This window comes from Apium graveolens, chromosome 7 (genome assembly GCF_009905375.1).
Source record: "Apium graveolens cultivar Ventura chromosome 7, ASM990537v1, whole genome shotgun sequence".
In the NCBI taxonomy this organism is placed as follows: domain Eukaryota; kingdom Viridiplantae; phylum Streptophyta; class Magnoliopsida; order Apiales; family Apiaceae; genus Apium; species Apium graveolens.
This window is the reverse complement of record NC_133653.1, coordinates 322174-338152: the sequence shown is the minus strand read 5'-3', so window position 1 is coordinate 338152 and position 15979 is coordinate 322174. Positions and strand designations below refer to the sequence as shown.

General features: G+C 37.3%; 1 protein-coding gene and 2 long non-coding RNA genes across 3 annotated transcripts in view; 2 read left to right on the top strand and 1 right to left on the bottom strand.

Annotated features, from left to right (window-relative positions):
- The window catches only part of LOC141672096 (glutathione S-transferase T1-like), a 272410-nt gene that overhangs the window by 124111 nt on the left and 132320 nt on the right, over positions 1-15979 (top strand). The window lies entirely within an intron of this gene.
- Positions 2330-3151, bottom strand: LOC141671131 (uncharacterized). Its single transcript, XR_012554945.1, has 3 exons — positions 3050-3151; positions 2660-2734; positions 2330-2397 (listed from the first exon to the last, which is right to left on the bottom strand). It is a non-coding gene; the product is annotated as an uncharacterized LOC141671131 (long non-coding RNA).
- Positions 9160-9527, top strand: LOC141672109 (uncharacterized). Its single transcript, XR_012555363.1, has 3 exons — positions 9160-9210; positions 9308-9372; positions 9458-9527. It is a non-coding gene; the product is annotated as an uncharacterized LOC141672109 (long non-coding RNA).

Below are 15979 nucleotides of genomic sequence, written 5' to 3'. Positions count from 1 at the left end.
GTCTTCTTATTTGGAAAGTAATGACCACCCTGTCCATCAGCTCTTGCACGTGCTCTAAGCCAATCAAAACCACGTCCAGTACGCTCAGTTGATAGCATTGACAGATTGCTGCAATCAGGATCATTGAGAGAAGCGATGGGGTCATCAATAGACCACTTTGTTCTTTTTGAAGCATATCCACTAGGCCCCAGGTAATGAACATGTTCATTATGTTTCTGACTTTCTTTTGCCTTTTCGCTTATTTCCTGTTTAATAAAGATAAAAAAGTTTCATGTTAGTCAAAATTAGTTAATTCAGATGAATATAAAAAATATGACAATGATGAAGAAGAATGTGATGCTGGTGAAGAATTAGCTACAGTGATGAATTTAAATAGAAACTTGGACATTATATTCTATTAGCTAAATGCCAGCTTTTTATGATGTTGTGTTTATATCTACAGCAGGCTCTGTAGCAATTACATCTTCTAGATTAGTAGGTACCACTTCGTACTTCTCACTCCGCACAGAAGCTTGTAAAATATTCGTAATGTCAATAGCATTTTCAGTTATTGCAGGTTCTTCGCGCTGCAGCTGTCACCACATCTAGCTTGAAAAGATTGTACATTTTCAGTCTGTTTTCCCTCAGAACCATGAACATCGAGAACATTGACAAGTTCACATGGCTTAGGTGTCACTGAAACCACCTCATTTTCCTCATAATCTGAGAAGATGGTATAGTCAGGAGGGGCCATCTCAGGTGTCACTGAAACCACCCCACTGTCCTTCAGATCCGTCAAGACAGTAAAATCAGGAGGAGCCATCGTTGAACCACCAACATTTCAATCTTATGAATCCAGTTTAAGTACGAAAGGAGAAGAAACAACAGATGATACCACATCCAGTTCAGTTTTATATGTCAGACTTGTCTCAGTGCAGCAAATTCTACTTTCCGAAACTGTAATTTTGCAATCCCTTGTTTAATTTCATTATTTTTTATTGGCAATGTGAACTAGTAAACTGCATCTTTACAAGACTAGATTCCATTCAAAAAGTCTGAGTATAGTCTTATAATTTATCAAAAAAAAATTTATGGTTTACAGAATCTAGATGTGTTATACTTCTTTATAATTTATAATTTATCAGACATGCCTACTTTCAGGAATTGACATTGAATTACCTTAAACTCTGCAGTCTCACGTCTCTGTTTGAATGTTTTCCACGTGTCCTCGGTAATGAAGCTGTATTTTTCACACGGATCCTTGCCTTCTCGAAAATAATTCTTAGTCAGCTTTCCCTTGAAATCTCTCCACTGCTTTCCAGCTCTTTCTAACACGTTCTTTTTCTGTGAATCATCCAATTTCCACCGGGTCTGAACATAATGAGTAAGTTATAAATTACTAATAGGGAAATATTAGCAAGCAGCCAAAGAATGTTAAATACAGTTAAATTCAAATGCCTTATTGTCTTATTGTACCTTAATATCTTCCCATATTGCATCTTTCAAGCCTTGATTTACAAGGTCCCAACTCTCGATATTTATATCAACTTGGAATCGAACCACTGATCCTACATAAGTCCTAAAATCTTTAAGCATATCCCCAATTGGCTCACCATATTCATTGAAAGAAAGGCTACAATCCAAATTCTGTTTTGCGATCCTTCTTTTCAAGTTTTTGCACAACGTTGGACCTCCGCTTCTTTTCTTGACTAATTCTTTAGAACTTTGCTCCCTGTCTTGCTCTCTGTCTTCCTCTCTGTTTTGCTCCCTCCTATCTTCATCTTGATCCATTAATCTTATACCTGTAACATAATAGGTTAGGAAATGTAAGAGCTATTACATCTGGTACATTAAGTTATTGCACCTGTAAGATCAAATATCATGTATAGCTGGGATTATTGCAATAGTGTCTATGGAGCTGATAATTGATACCATTTGTTGCAGAAACCTATGAAAGTTGAACAATTTAAAGTAATTACTCGTATGTGAAAGACTGAAAGTTCTCTAACTCATTACTAGATCTGGTCCAGAAAACTTCATTACTACTGAATCATTTCAATGTTGGATATTAATACTGTACTCATTACTAGATCTGGTCCAGAAAACTTAATTACTAGATTTTTGAAAATAAAATTTTGAAATATCTAAAAGAAGAGTAAAAATCAGTGGAGTAAAAATCCTGGCTATTATAAGTAATTATGCAATAGTATTTTTATTTATCAAGTATAGTGATTCCACATTTTACTTTACTACATTATTAATAGTAAATGTCTTAAATATAATAACTATATTTTTCAATCTATGAGCAAATCTTTAGTTTTTTGACAGTTTTGCAGATCAAGGTCTGATATGCCATGTACAATCAAGGGACGCTGTTACAAAGTACTTCTGAGATGGATGGACTGTGACAGCTCGCACCTGTTGATGATTGCGTAAATGATACTAATTTGATAGTATCAAATTATTACATTTCGAAATGATAATACAAACACATTACTTGTAATAGACTAAAAATAACTACTATAATGACTATCTAGATAATCAACTCTGTAACATTTATAGTGCATGACAGTGCAAAACAGAATAGGCAATTTTGAGCACTCATCTACCAACTAATGACATTTTGAACTCTACCTACTCGTGACAGTTTAATGACACCAATAAATGAAGTATGACTTACCTCTGCAGTGTGATGGTCTACTATATCTTTGCACTTATAGCTCCCTTTCTCAGACCTTTTCCACACACGAACAGTCTGCAAAAGAATCACCAGCTTATGCTCTAATCCAATATTAAAATACCAAGTCCAACTGTGCACATGGACAAAATGAGAACCAGTTGATCACTAAGACCAGTCCAGGCACATTATAAGGAAATTCTAATTACGTCGTATTACAAGCCCAAGTTAAAAATTACTACAAAGTTCATATAATTAAGAAGGGAAGAACAGTAAAGAAAAAAGAATTAACAACCTATTAGTATTTATTAGAAACAGAAAACTATGGCCATGTTATCAAAATTTAAATAAATTCAAGCCATGTATTGAAGCGCAAAAAAGAACGGAGCTTACATTATCACCGGATCCGGTAACTACCAGTTCACCTTTGTTTACAAATTTAACACTTGTGACCTGGAAAAGAAAAAAATATTTCTGATTATAAGTAGAACTACAAGTTCACACATAAGTAAAATATATAGCGATCGAGTTTCTAGTACATCAGTGTCTTCATCAACACTTCTGCACACACTTTGTGTACACTAAATGAATAAATTGAAGATGAATTTGTCAGAGTTCTTCTGTTCTTCTATTCTTAATTATAGGGTAGAAAATTACCTTCATTGGCATGAAGGTATTTCAACTCATTATTGATGATCAATCCATACCCCTTCATCATGGTCATTACGTGCATAACTTATATCCGTACTATCTTCTATAGATGTGGTTTGTAGGCCAATCGAGAAAGGGGGGTTCTCGTCAAATTGATTATACTCTTCCTCATCTTCGACATTATCAACTCCAATAATACGTCACTTACCTTGAAGAACAATTGACCACCTCACATCAGCCGGGTCTCGAATATAAAAAACTTGTTTGACCTGTGTTGCAAGTATAAATGGATCATCCTCATGACCAAACCGATTGAAGTCAACCAAAGTGAAAACTGACTCATCCACTCGAACACCACGACGGATATCAAACCATTTACATTTAAATAGTGCAACTTTGAAATCTTTGTAATCAATCTCCCAGATTTCCTCAATCACCCCATAATAAGACTTTTTTACATCTCGTGATGCAATGGAATTGCCTCTTTCAAATTCTGTTGAAAAAGCATCTACAGATATTCCACTATTTTGCACGGTGCTCTTATTATCTTGATGTTGTGTGTAGAAACTGTACCCATTTACATCATATCCTTGGAAAGAACTCAGTGGCATGTTTGGGCCATAAGCTAACCACTTCAGAGTATTGGAAACTGTTGAAGGACTTTTTGAATACTGTGACATCACTCGATCTTTAAACCATTTCACAAAAGATCGATTATGTTCATTTGTAACCCACTTGCCACCCTTAGAGGGATTCTTTCGTCGAATCTCCAGTATGTGCTCTTGTAAGTAAGGATTAACTTATGTCATGTGTTGTAGAACAAAGAGATGGGCTCTATCAAGTATTTCAGCACCAGGAGTGATCATTTTATGTCTTACTGTACCCTGACCGTCAAGTCTACCTTCATGACGAGATCTCGGAATTCCAACTGGATCGGTAGATGCTAGATAGTCCGTGCAAAATTCAATAGTCTCTTCAACCGAATACCCTTCAACTATGCTTGCTTCAGGATGACGCCGATTTCTCACATATGATTTTAAAATGCACAGAAATCTCTCGAAAGGATACATTTGACGCACATACAAAGGACCACAAATTTTTTATCTCTCTCACAAGATGAGTCACTAAATGCACCATAATGTCGAAGAATGAATGTAGGAAATACATTTCAAATTCACAAAGTGTGACTATAATATCAGCTTGCAATTTATCCAAAGTCAAGGGATCGATGACCTTGCTACATATAGAATTAAAGAAGAAGCACAATTTTGTGATAACCACTCTCACGTGCCACGACAATATGCCTCGAATTGCAACCGGTAGAAGATGTTGCATTAGCACGTGACAATCATGTGACTACAAACCTAGAAGCTTCAAGTCTTTCATTGACACGAGGTTTTTTAGATTTGAGGAATATCCAGATGGAACTTTGACACTTGATAAACACTCACAAAAGCTTATTTTCTCTTTCCTGGACAAAGTGTAACAAGCGGGAGGTAGATACACACGTTTACCAGATTGTTGTGGTGCTAACTCAGCTCGTACACCCAGCTCTTGCAAGTCTAGCCTGACTTTCATCCCATCCTTCGTCTTACCAGGTATATTCAATAGTGTCCCATAATGCTTTCACAAACATTTTTTTCAATATGCATAAAGTCAAGGCAATGTCTCACTTGCAAGTGTTCCCAATATGGTAGATCCCAAAATTTAGATCTTTTCTTCCAAATACTATTCGGAGTTGGCTTTTTATACAGCTTCCCAAGAACAACATCAATGTCTTTAACTCGTTCAACGACCTCCTTCCCGGTTAAAGGAAAACGAGCCACTCGAGTCTCGATAGTCCCATCAAAATCGTTTTTCCTCTTACGATAAGGGTGAGTAAGTGGAAGAAACGTGCGATGACCCATATATATATATTTTTTTGCAGTTCTTCAAACGAAGATCAATCGTAGCATCTTCATAAATCGGACATGCTTTAGCTCCTTTAATCGTGTAACCTGAGAGGTTACCATAGCCGGGAAAGTCACTTATAGTGCAGAAGATCATGGCATGCAAATTGAAATATGTCTGACTGTATGCATCATACATCTTCTCACCTTGATCCCACAATAACTTTAAATCCTCAATAAGTGGCTGAAGATAAACATCTATATTATTTCCAGCTTCTTTAGGACGAGGGATTAATAATGTCAACATGATGTACTTACGCTTCATGCATAGCCAAGGAGGCAAGTTATATATCGTTAGAAGAACCGGCCAAGTGCTATGTGTAGAGCTTAGAGTGCGATACGGATTCATGCCGTCTGCACAAAGCCCTAGTCGTAGATTTCTAATTTCTCCTCCAAATTCTGGGAATTTACCATTAATGGTTCTCCATTGCGGAGAGTTAGCCGGGTGTCGGAGCATTCCATCTGATTTTCTCCCTTCCACGTGCCACCTTACAAGCTTTGCATCATTGGAATTTTCAAAGAGACGTCTGAATCGTTCCAATATGGGTAAGTAGCGCAACACCTTGACAGGAGGCCTCTTGTCATTAATAGAAGAATTATTTCCATCCCGCTTATATCGGGAGGCTCCACACTTTGGACATGTGTGTAAATGTTCATGCTCCTTGCGAAAGAGTACACAATCATTTGGACAAGAATGTATCTTCTTTACATTCATACCCATTGGACACAATATCTTCTTCGCCTCGTATGTGGAAGTTCGAAGCTCATTTTTTGCAGGAAGCATTTCTGCTAAAAGTTTGAGTATTTCAGTGAAACTCTTGTCACTCCAACCATTTTTTACTTTGAGTTTACATAACTTCAAGGTTGTTGATAACCTAGTAAATTGAACATTGCACCCACGATAGAGAGGTTTTTTAGAATCATCAACCAAGTTCTCCAGAACTTCTGGTTGGTGCACTAGGATTTCTTCAACATCTTGGATCATCTCTTCAACCCTATCATTTTCAGCATCATCTTCTTCATTATGAGGCATACTGTCTCCATAACTTTCATAAATTTTGCTAGAAGTCTCAGTCTTGCTAGTGTGTATTCCCTCCCCATGCCAAATCCACTTAGTATAATCTTCCATGAAACCACGGCGAAATAAATGCTCACGAATAGTGTCAATATTAGGATACTTTTTCAGATTATAACAATCACGACATGGACATGTGATCCTGTCTTCTTTTCCATGTTCGATCTGTTTCTTCTTTAGATTTTCTACCGCACATGCAATGAACTCATTAACACCATTAACATAGGCATGCGAGACCCGTGGTATTTTATACATCCACGTGAGACGATCCATGTTCTCTTTCTATCAAAAATGAATGGAAGAAGTTCAGATTATATTAAATTAATTTTGTAGCAGATTTTATATTAACATTTTATGCAGGGATTTAGGGGGAGCTGTTAATTCTCCTAAATAGGTTATAATCATAAATAATGGGTAGATTGATACTCCTTTCATATTGATGAGCACAAACAGCAAGAACAACAAGCTATTTGCTTCATATTTCTTTATAAAATAGCATACTGGTTTCTGTTATATTAACAATTACAGGACAAAGTAGCGTGCTGATTGCAATGTTTCAGATTCATTTTAGCGTGCTGATTGTACCTGACCGATGCAGCCTGGCAAGAAAACTAATATGCAGAACTTAACAGAAATCATCCATTTACAAGCATATATAATAAACCTATCTAGTTTCAGAAGAGAAAACAAAGTGCTCCTGCAAACCATACCTGAACAAGGATATACCAGCCAGTTAAAATTTCCAAAGCCTTGAGAGATGAATTATTGGGACCTACAAGATGTTATCTTCTTTTAACAAAGTGCTCCTGCAAACCATAACAGAGTTTGAGAACCAGTTTGCAGAATTTTAAAGCTGTCATTCACAAAGAGCTACACATTCTTACAAGTTTAATATCAAACTTTATGAACCAATGACAATGTAGGTGCTTCTCTGGACTGGTTGTGGTTAATTGGCAGCACGACTCAATTTTAAAGAGATAATCACAAACAAGCTTGAATGACGAATGTCCTGAAACCAATATGGACAAATTATTGGTCACAAAGCTATAAACAACTATTGTATATCAGCAACCTAGTGTTTATTTTAACTGTTCTCATTTCCTTCGTAAATTAGCAGTTAGAGATTTAGATCGGGAAAGTAAGTGACAAATAAAGATGCTAAAATGTTTTACGTTTCCAAATTGCACAGTAGAAGTTTCTCAACTTTTTTCTTGATGAGTATGTTTGACCTGATCATGATGTAATCTATAAATTAGAGAAAACTCTTACATTCGACCTGTAAAACAAAATGACACAGAGGAAATAGTGAAGCAGCAGCAGTAGAAGCCATTAGACTCAACAACTACAATGAATTTCAAGTGTTGAAACATTAATTGAAGGATGAGCACAAATATTTACATTACATTATTGAGAACAAACAAACAAAGCAGGTAATTAACGGTTGCGCACAGAGCTTGATTTTCACATTCTACACAAGTAAACTGAATTTCTATAATATCAAGTTAATTCCTTATATTTCAATTACAATGAAGTCAACGAACACATCTTCGGAAAAAACACGAAATGATCAGAGTCACTTTGTAAATACAACTTATCTGAATCTAAAATCAACTGATACAATCAATCAATCAAATTTGAAACTCAAGAACATTAACATAAAGTAAATGATGTATGCTTGATAAATTCAATCGAAAGAAAGCAGATTCAGAAATTAACAGATTCATATACACGTGTGTGTGTGTATATATATGTATGTATGTATATAGAAAACAGAAACTATGAAAGCAAGTTGGTGGATTACCTTTGTGAAGATGCTTAAGCAGCAGCAGCCAAAACCCCACAATCGAAACCCAATCGATTCCCCTTTCTCCGAAATCGAACCCTAGAAATCGAAGAAAATTTTTAGTAGCAGGAGATGAAAGGTTTAAAGCCCGCGTTTATTTTTAATCTTTTTTTTTAAATTATTTCTTCTTACGTCGGTCAAAAAAAACCGACAATGTATATATCTTAATAGCGTCGGCTAAAAAAAAGACCGACACAATAACAACACCAACAGCGTCGGTCGTTTGACCAACCGACACAGAAGACCAAACTAGCGACGACATTCAACTTGACCGCGCTATTCTAACTCTGCAGCGTCGGTTAATTGAAACGAGCGACGCCTTTAGCTTTGAAAAATAGAAAAATGCGTCGGTTCTCTATTTAACCGACGCATTAGGCAGTAAAGAGTGTCGGTTCTCTTTTCAACCGATACTATAGGTGCGACTCCTAAAGTGTCTTCTGTACTAGTGAGAATAATGTGTCATTGCTGTTATCAACTTTTTTGTCATGGTAGTTACCATGTTGGTTGCACGTCAAATCTGTTGGATAGTAAATTGGGTTACCCAGAACCCATAGATAGTAGATGGAGTATCCGATCAAGTATAGTATTTTTTGTTCTACCACATTGAAATCGACCGAACCCATGGGTTGCCATTGGGTCAATATGATTATTATCCAGCTAAATTTTTCATGACCAAAAAGGGCAAGTAAATGATTTAGAAGAGTAAAATAATGAAGGGTATTTAAAGTAATTTATAAATCCTAGTGCTAGTAAACATTAAGAATATATTGATTGATATCTATTAAGATTAGATTGCTTACAATGAAAACCTGAAAGATTGAAAAGTTGTTAATGCATTTCAAGGGCTGAAATAAATATAAAGCCATGGGAAATGATACTGAAAGAAATGAAAGAAGGGAACAGTAAGGTCAAATGGATGGACAGGGAACCATATGCTTATTGTAAAGGAAACCCTTTTGTCGTAGACAATAGAAAGGACCTGTTGAAGTGCAATGTTTCTGAAGAACATGACTGGAATGCTCGTCTTTTCGTTCAGGTAAAAAAATGAATTCATTAGGCCAGTTAGTAAACAATATCATTTGTTCAAATCAATCTGTTGAAGTTAATCGAGTCATTTTTTGTTTTTTTTCCAGGACTGGATTCGTGAAGGGCAACAAGGATTTCATCAGTCAAATGTTGCGAATCAATGCACTTATAGGTATGTAAATTGTACCTAAATTTCATATTATAGTCTCTGTTTCATTCTTGTTTCTTAGAAATTCAGACACATGATCAATGTGTAGGTACAAGATTTATATTGAAGGATATGCTTGGTCAGTTAGTGAAAAGTACATATTAGCCTGTGATTCAGTTACTTTGTTAGTGAAACCAGATTACTATGACTTCTTCGTGAGAAGCCTAAAGCCCTTGGAACATTACTGGCCAATAAACAACGATGACAAATGCAGATCAATATAATATGCAGTAGAATGGGGAAATCTCAATACAGAGAAGGTATTTTACTCCTCCTTCAGATATCATTCTCATCATAAAAGTTGCTTTTGTATCCTCTAATATACTCGCAAATTCAGGCACAGGAAATCGGAAAGGCTGCTAGCACCTTCATCCAAGATGAGCTAAAGATGGATTATGTTTATGACTACATGTTTATGACTACATGTTTCATTTGCAACTGTCCACAATAAGACACCACTCTGGTTGTTCTGAAGTCGAATTATTCAAAGCATCTTACAGGGACACCATATACGTCAGCGAATAAGAAAAGTCTAATATCTACTGCAATCGATGTTAAAATCATCTCTGAACCACTACTCATATGCCTGTGTACTATATAAATTAAGTTTATGATGGCCTAACAGAACATACAAATCTTTACAATCTTCAGCTTTCTGGAGTCACTTAAAAAGATTAATATTATTCTATTGCTCCTGGGAAGAATGGTTGATGCAATCGTATCTTTTGCAATCGAAAAGCTTGGTGAATTTATTGCACAAGAAGTTAACATTCTACTAGAAGTGAAAGATAATTTAAGGTGGCTCAAAGATGAATTGCGATACCTTCAGTCTTTCATAGGATCTGCAGAATCAAGGCTGGAAGAGGAGCAAATCCGCAACTGGGTGGAGGACGTTAGAGATGTCGCCAATGATGCGATAAAAATCCTGAGCGAATTTGGTGCCAACCAAGAAGAATATGCAGCTCCGAAACAAGGTATCTTGGATTGTGTTCAGGCCTGTTTCTGCATGATCAGAGAAGAAGTTACGCTTTCTGATATCGGCAAGGAGATAGATTCACTCAAGAGAAGGATTGAAGTGATCAAGAATAGGCGAAATGACTACCGTATTGACAACATCTTAGCCACTCCAAACAAGCAGCAGAAAGAGAGAACATTGTTGAGAATAACCGCCATTAATAACCAGGTGGAAGTGGTTGGTTTCGAGGATGATTTTAAGACTTTGAAGGCTGAACTTAATAGTGAGGATCCCTTCCTTAAAGTTATTTCAATTCACGGAATGGGGGGCTTGGGCAAGACTTCACTTGCCACCAAGTTGTACAACTCTAGCGAGTTGAGAAATTTTGACACTCGTGCTAAGGTTTGTGTGTCCAACGAATATGACATAAAAGATGTTGTGAAGAGAATAGCAAAGTCCTTTATGAGAGCTGAGTACGAACAAAAGTTGTCAACCATGGACGAGTATGATTTGCTGAAGCACCTGTCAGAGTTACTTTTCCAAACCAGAAAAACGGTAGTAGAATCATCATTACCACCCGCAACAAAAAAGTTGCAGAGATGGCAGATGGCAAATGTTTTGTCCATCAACTCCGTTTTCTAACCGAAGATGAGAGCTGGGAATTGTTCTGTAAGAGAGCAGAACCAACAACCCCAAATTTGAAGAAATTAGGAAGGGAGATGGTTGGTAAATGTCGTGGTTTACCATTTGCAATCGTTGTACTGAGCGGCCTCTTATCACACAACATGAGCTATGATTATTGGTCAAAGGTGAAGGAGCATGTATGGAGACCCTTGAAGGATCATAACTTGTCCCCCCAGATTGGAGAAATACTTGTTAGAATTCAAACCCTTTCAGACGTTTATTTTTATCTACGTAACAGTGTGTAATAAATTACAACTAGTATGAATAGTATATAATAAAGCAGCTATACCCTCAGAAATAAAGCTCCTGAAAATATGGTAGGCAATAGTGGCAGTTTTTATGCATGCACTAATAATGAAGCAGAAAAAATTCCAGGTCTTCTGTGACATTAAATAGAAGCAGCTATGTGTGTATTTGAACGAGCTAGTAGAACCTTATCATCTCCTCAATATATGGTGGCTGGATGTGAAAAACTAGATGCTTATAAATAAAAAGATTGCAACAGTTGTTGGGTGTAAGGGTCAAGCTTTGAATCCTACTAATACGGTAGGCTGTATAGAAAATAGATAGTAAGCTTATGTAAGCAGTGATGTATGTGGTTATTTGAGCCTATAAATAAGGCCACCCAGCTGCATGTAATGTTGTACACCAAGAGTGAAATTTACAAAGAAAGAAAAGAGCAGAAGCTCTTGTGAGAGAAAAAAAAAAGCTGCAGTGTGTGTAAACACTTATATGTATAAGTTGTATTTTTATTATTAAGAAATAAAAGTAATCTCCTATTATTGTGCTGGTGTATTTATATTATTGAAATTTTCGATATAAAGCACATCTACGTTTCCAACAAGTGGTATCCGAGCCAAGGTCACGTTTCTGAAAAATGGCGAGCATGATACAACCGCAAATTCCAAAGTTGATGGTGATAAATTACGGGAACTGGAGCATACAAATGAAGGTGTTACTCGGTTCCTACGACAATTGGGATATTGTTGAAAGCGGGTATGACGAGCTCACATGTACAGCCGCCGAAACAGCCCTTTCAAATACGGAGAAGATGATTTTGAAAGAGACCCGGAAAAAAGATAAAAAGGCGTTATATACAATTATTCAAGGAGTTGACGAATCAACCTTTGAAAAAATTTCAAATGCAAAAACGGCGAAAGACGCGTGGGAGATTCTGCAGAAATCATTCCAGGGTGTCGAGAAAGTCAAAAAGGTTCGGCTCCAAGTGCTACGTGGGGAGTTCAAAAATTTGAAGATGAAGAGTTCCGAAAATATTGGTGAATTTGTTACGCGATTAAAAACGGTGACAATTGAGATGAAAAGAAATGGGGAAAGTCTCGATGATGTTCGGGTCATGGAAAAGTTACTCTGTTCATTAACAAGAAAATTTGATTATGTTGTTACTTCTATCGAAGAGTCAAAAGACTTGTCCACAATTTCCATTAATGAGCTGGTTAGTTCACTTCAAGCCCACGAGCAGCGAATGAACCAGTATGATGATGTAAGCCATTTGGAAAAGGCATTGCAAAGTAAGGTGTCCATTGGTGACAGTTCTGGCAGTAGCAGAGGTGGCTTTAGAGGTGGCTACCGTGGTGGACGAGGACGAGGAAGGTAGTCCTTCAATAGATGCCAGAATTCTGAAGGGTATCAGCCATCTGGTCGTGGTCAAAATTTCAGAGGCCGAGGACGAGGCGGATATCAACAACGAGGTGATAAGTCTCAATATCAGTGCTATAACTGTAATAAATATGGCCATTTCAGTTACGAGTGTAGATCACCAAAGGTGGAAGAAAGAAGTCATTTTACAGCAGCAAAAGAAGACAAAGATCTTGGCACTGCTATGTTCCTCACTTACAAAGGAGACGAGAAAAGCAAGAAGAATGTTTGGTATCTTGACTCAGGGGCCAGTAATCACATGAATGGTCACAAGGAATTATTCACGGAGATAGACGACACCATCAGCGGAGAAGTTACTTTTGGTGACTCGTCAAAGATTCCGGTGAAAGGAAAAGGTACCGTCACAATCATGTCAAAGAAAGGTGAAAAGAAATATATAAATGATGTTTATTATATTCCTGCATTGAAAAATAATATTATCAATCTTGGCCAGCTTGTGGAGAAAGGGTATAATATACAAATGCAGGACAATTCCCTCATTATCAGAAATCAAGCTCGGGAATTGATTGCAAATGTTGAGATGTCAAAAAATCGTTTGTTTACGCTTGATATGCAAACAAATGTGCAGAAGTGCTTAAAGTCGGTCATTAAAAATGACTCGTGGTTGTGGCATTTGAGATATGGTCATCTTGGATTTTCTGGCCTGAAATTATTGTCAAAGACAAAAATGGTGGACGGTTTGCCGGAAATCAACGAACCAGAAAATTTGTGTGAAGCATGTGTAAAGGGGAAGCAACATCGACAAAGTTTTCCCGTTGGAAAATCTTGGAGAGCCAGGAGGCCATTGGAGATTGTTCACACATATATTGTTGGTCCATTTGATATCTCATCACTTGGAGGTAATAGGTATTACCTCACTTTTATTGATGATTTTAGCAGGAAAAGTTGGGTGTATATCATCAAAGAAAAGTCGGAGGCTCTTGATAAATTCAAGGAGTTCAAAGCACTGGCAGAAAAGCAAAGTGGTCATTATTTGAAGGTACTTAGATCAGACAGAGGAGGCGAATATACTTCTAATCTGTTTAGAAGCTTTTGTAGAGCACATGGAATCAATCATCAGTTGATAACGACCTATACTCCTCAACAAAATGGCGTTGCAGAAAGAAAGAATCGCACTATTCATGACATGGCAAAGAGCATGGTGAAAGCAAAACACTTGCCGAGAACCTTTTGGGCCGAAGCCGTTTTATGTGCAGTTTATTTGTTGAATCGCTGTCCAACAAAAAGTGTCAGAAACAAAACTCCAAATGAAGCATGGAGCGGAAGCAAACCATCAGTTGGACATCTCAGAATTTTTGGATGTATCTCTTATGCCCACGTTCCCGATCAAAAAAGAAAGAAGTTGGATGATAAAGGCGAGAAATGCATCTTTACCGGATATGACAAAAAGAGCAAGGCGTACAGACTCTATAATCCCATAACGAAGAAATTAATCATTTCTCGAGATGTTGAGTTTGATGAATCTGATTACTGGAGATGGAGCGAGGATGAAAGAAAAGTTGCTGGTTTATTTTTCAATGGTGATGACGATGACGGTGATAACTAGAACATTGAAGATGACGATGATCAAACTCCTCCACCAAGTCCAAATCAACAAACACCTAGATCGACACCATCCACGGGAGGAAGCAGCAGTTCAGGGGAAGCACCGAGAAAGATGCGGAGTCTGGATAATATTTATGAAGCAACAAGTCCGGTACAAACAACCTTTGATTATTCTCTATTTTGTTTAATGGCTGAATGTGATCCAGTTATATTTGAAGAAGCTTCTGAAGAAAGCAAATGGAACAAATTCATGGATGAAGAAATTGGCGCAATCAATAAGAATGATACTTGGGAGCTCACAGATCTTCCAGAAGGACACAAAGCAATTGGTGTCAAATGGGTCTACAAGACCAAGACGAATCAGGATGGAGAAGTGGAAAAATACAAGGCGAGGCTAGTGGCTAAAGGCTACAAGCAGCGATATGGCATTGACTATGATGAGGTGTTTGCTCCAGTTGCACGAGTTGACACCATCAGACTTCTTACATCAATTGCCGCTCAAAATCAATGGAAGATTTTTCAGATGGACGTGAAGTCAGCATTCCTTAACGGTTATCTTGAAGAAGAAGTTTATATTGAGCAGCCTCCCGGATATGTTCAGAAAGGCCGGGAAAACAAAGTCTAGAGACTGAAGAAAGCTTTATATGGTTTGAAGCAAGCTCCGCGAGCATGGAACACAAGGGTTGATGAATACTTTCAGAAAAATGGTTTTGTGAAAAGTCCATACGAGCATGCCCTCTATACAAAGACAAATTCAGGGGGAGATATTATTATCGTGTGCTTGTACGTGGATGACATGATCTTTACAGGAAATAACCCTAGTATGTTTGATGATTTTAAGAAAGTTATGACTAACGAATTTGAGATGACAGATATTGGTCAAATGTCATACTTTCTTGGAGTCGAGGTGAAGCAAAACAAAGACGGGATTTTTATGTCTCAGAAAAAATATGCGGAGCAGATTTTAAAGAAGTTCAGAATGGAGGAATGCAAGCCAGTAAGCACGTCAGTAGAACCGAGCATAAAGCTCAGAGTTGATTTAACAAGGGAGTCAGTAAATCCGACGTTGTTCAAAAGTCTGGTTGGAAGTCTGAGGTACCTAACTTTTACTCGTCCAGATATTATGTATGCAGTTGGATTGGTTAGTAGGTACATGGAAAAACCGAAGCAAGATCACTTCATGGCAGCTAAAAGAATCTTGAGGTACATAAAAGGTACACTTGATCATGGTCTGTTTTACATGCATTCTCAAAATTCAAAATTAGTTGGCTATTCAGATAGTGATTATGGTGGTGATTTGGATGACGGGAAAAGCACTTCGGGATATGCTTTTCATATTGGTTCTGCAATATTCTCGTGGTCATCAAAGAAGCAGCCAACAATGGCACTATCAACATGTGAAGCAGAATACATCGCAGCAGCAACGTGTGCATGTCAAGCTATGTGACTAGGCTACATATTGGGCGAGTTAAATCTTGCAGATGAAGGTCCGGTTAAAATTTACGTGGATAACAAATCCGCAATTTCACTTGCGAAAAATCCAGTGTCATACAGTCGGAGCAAGCACATCAATATAAAATATCATTTTATTCGAGAACAGGTGAACGAGAAAATAATAGAGTTGGTGCACTGCAGGACTGAAGAAAATTTAGCGGATATTTTCACAAAGCCGTTGAAGCCGGATATATTTTACAAAATGAAAAACAAGCT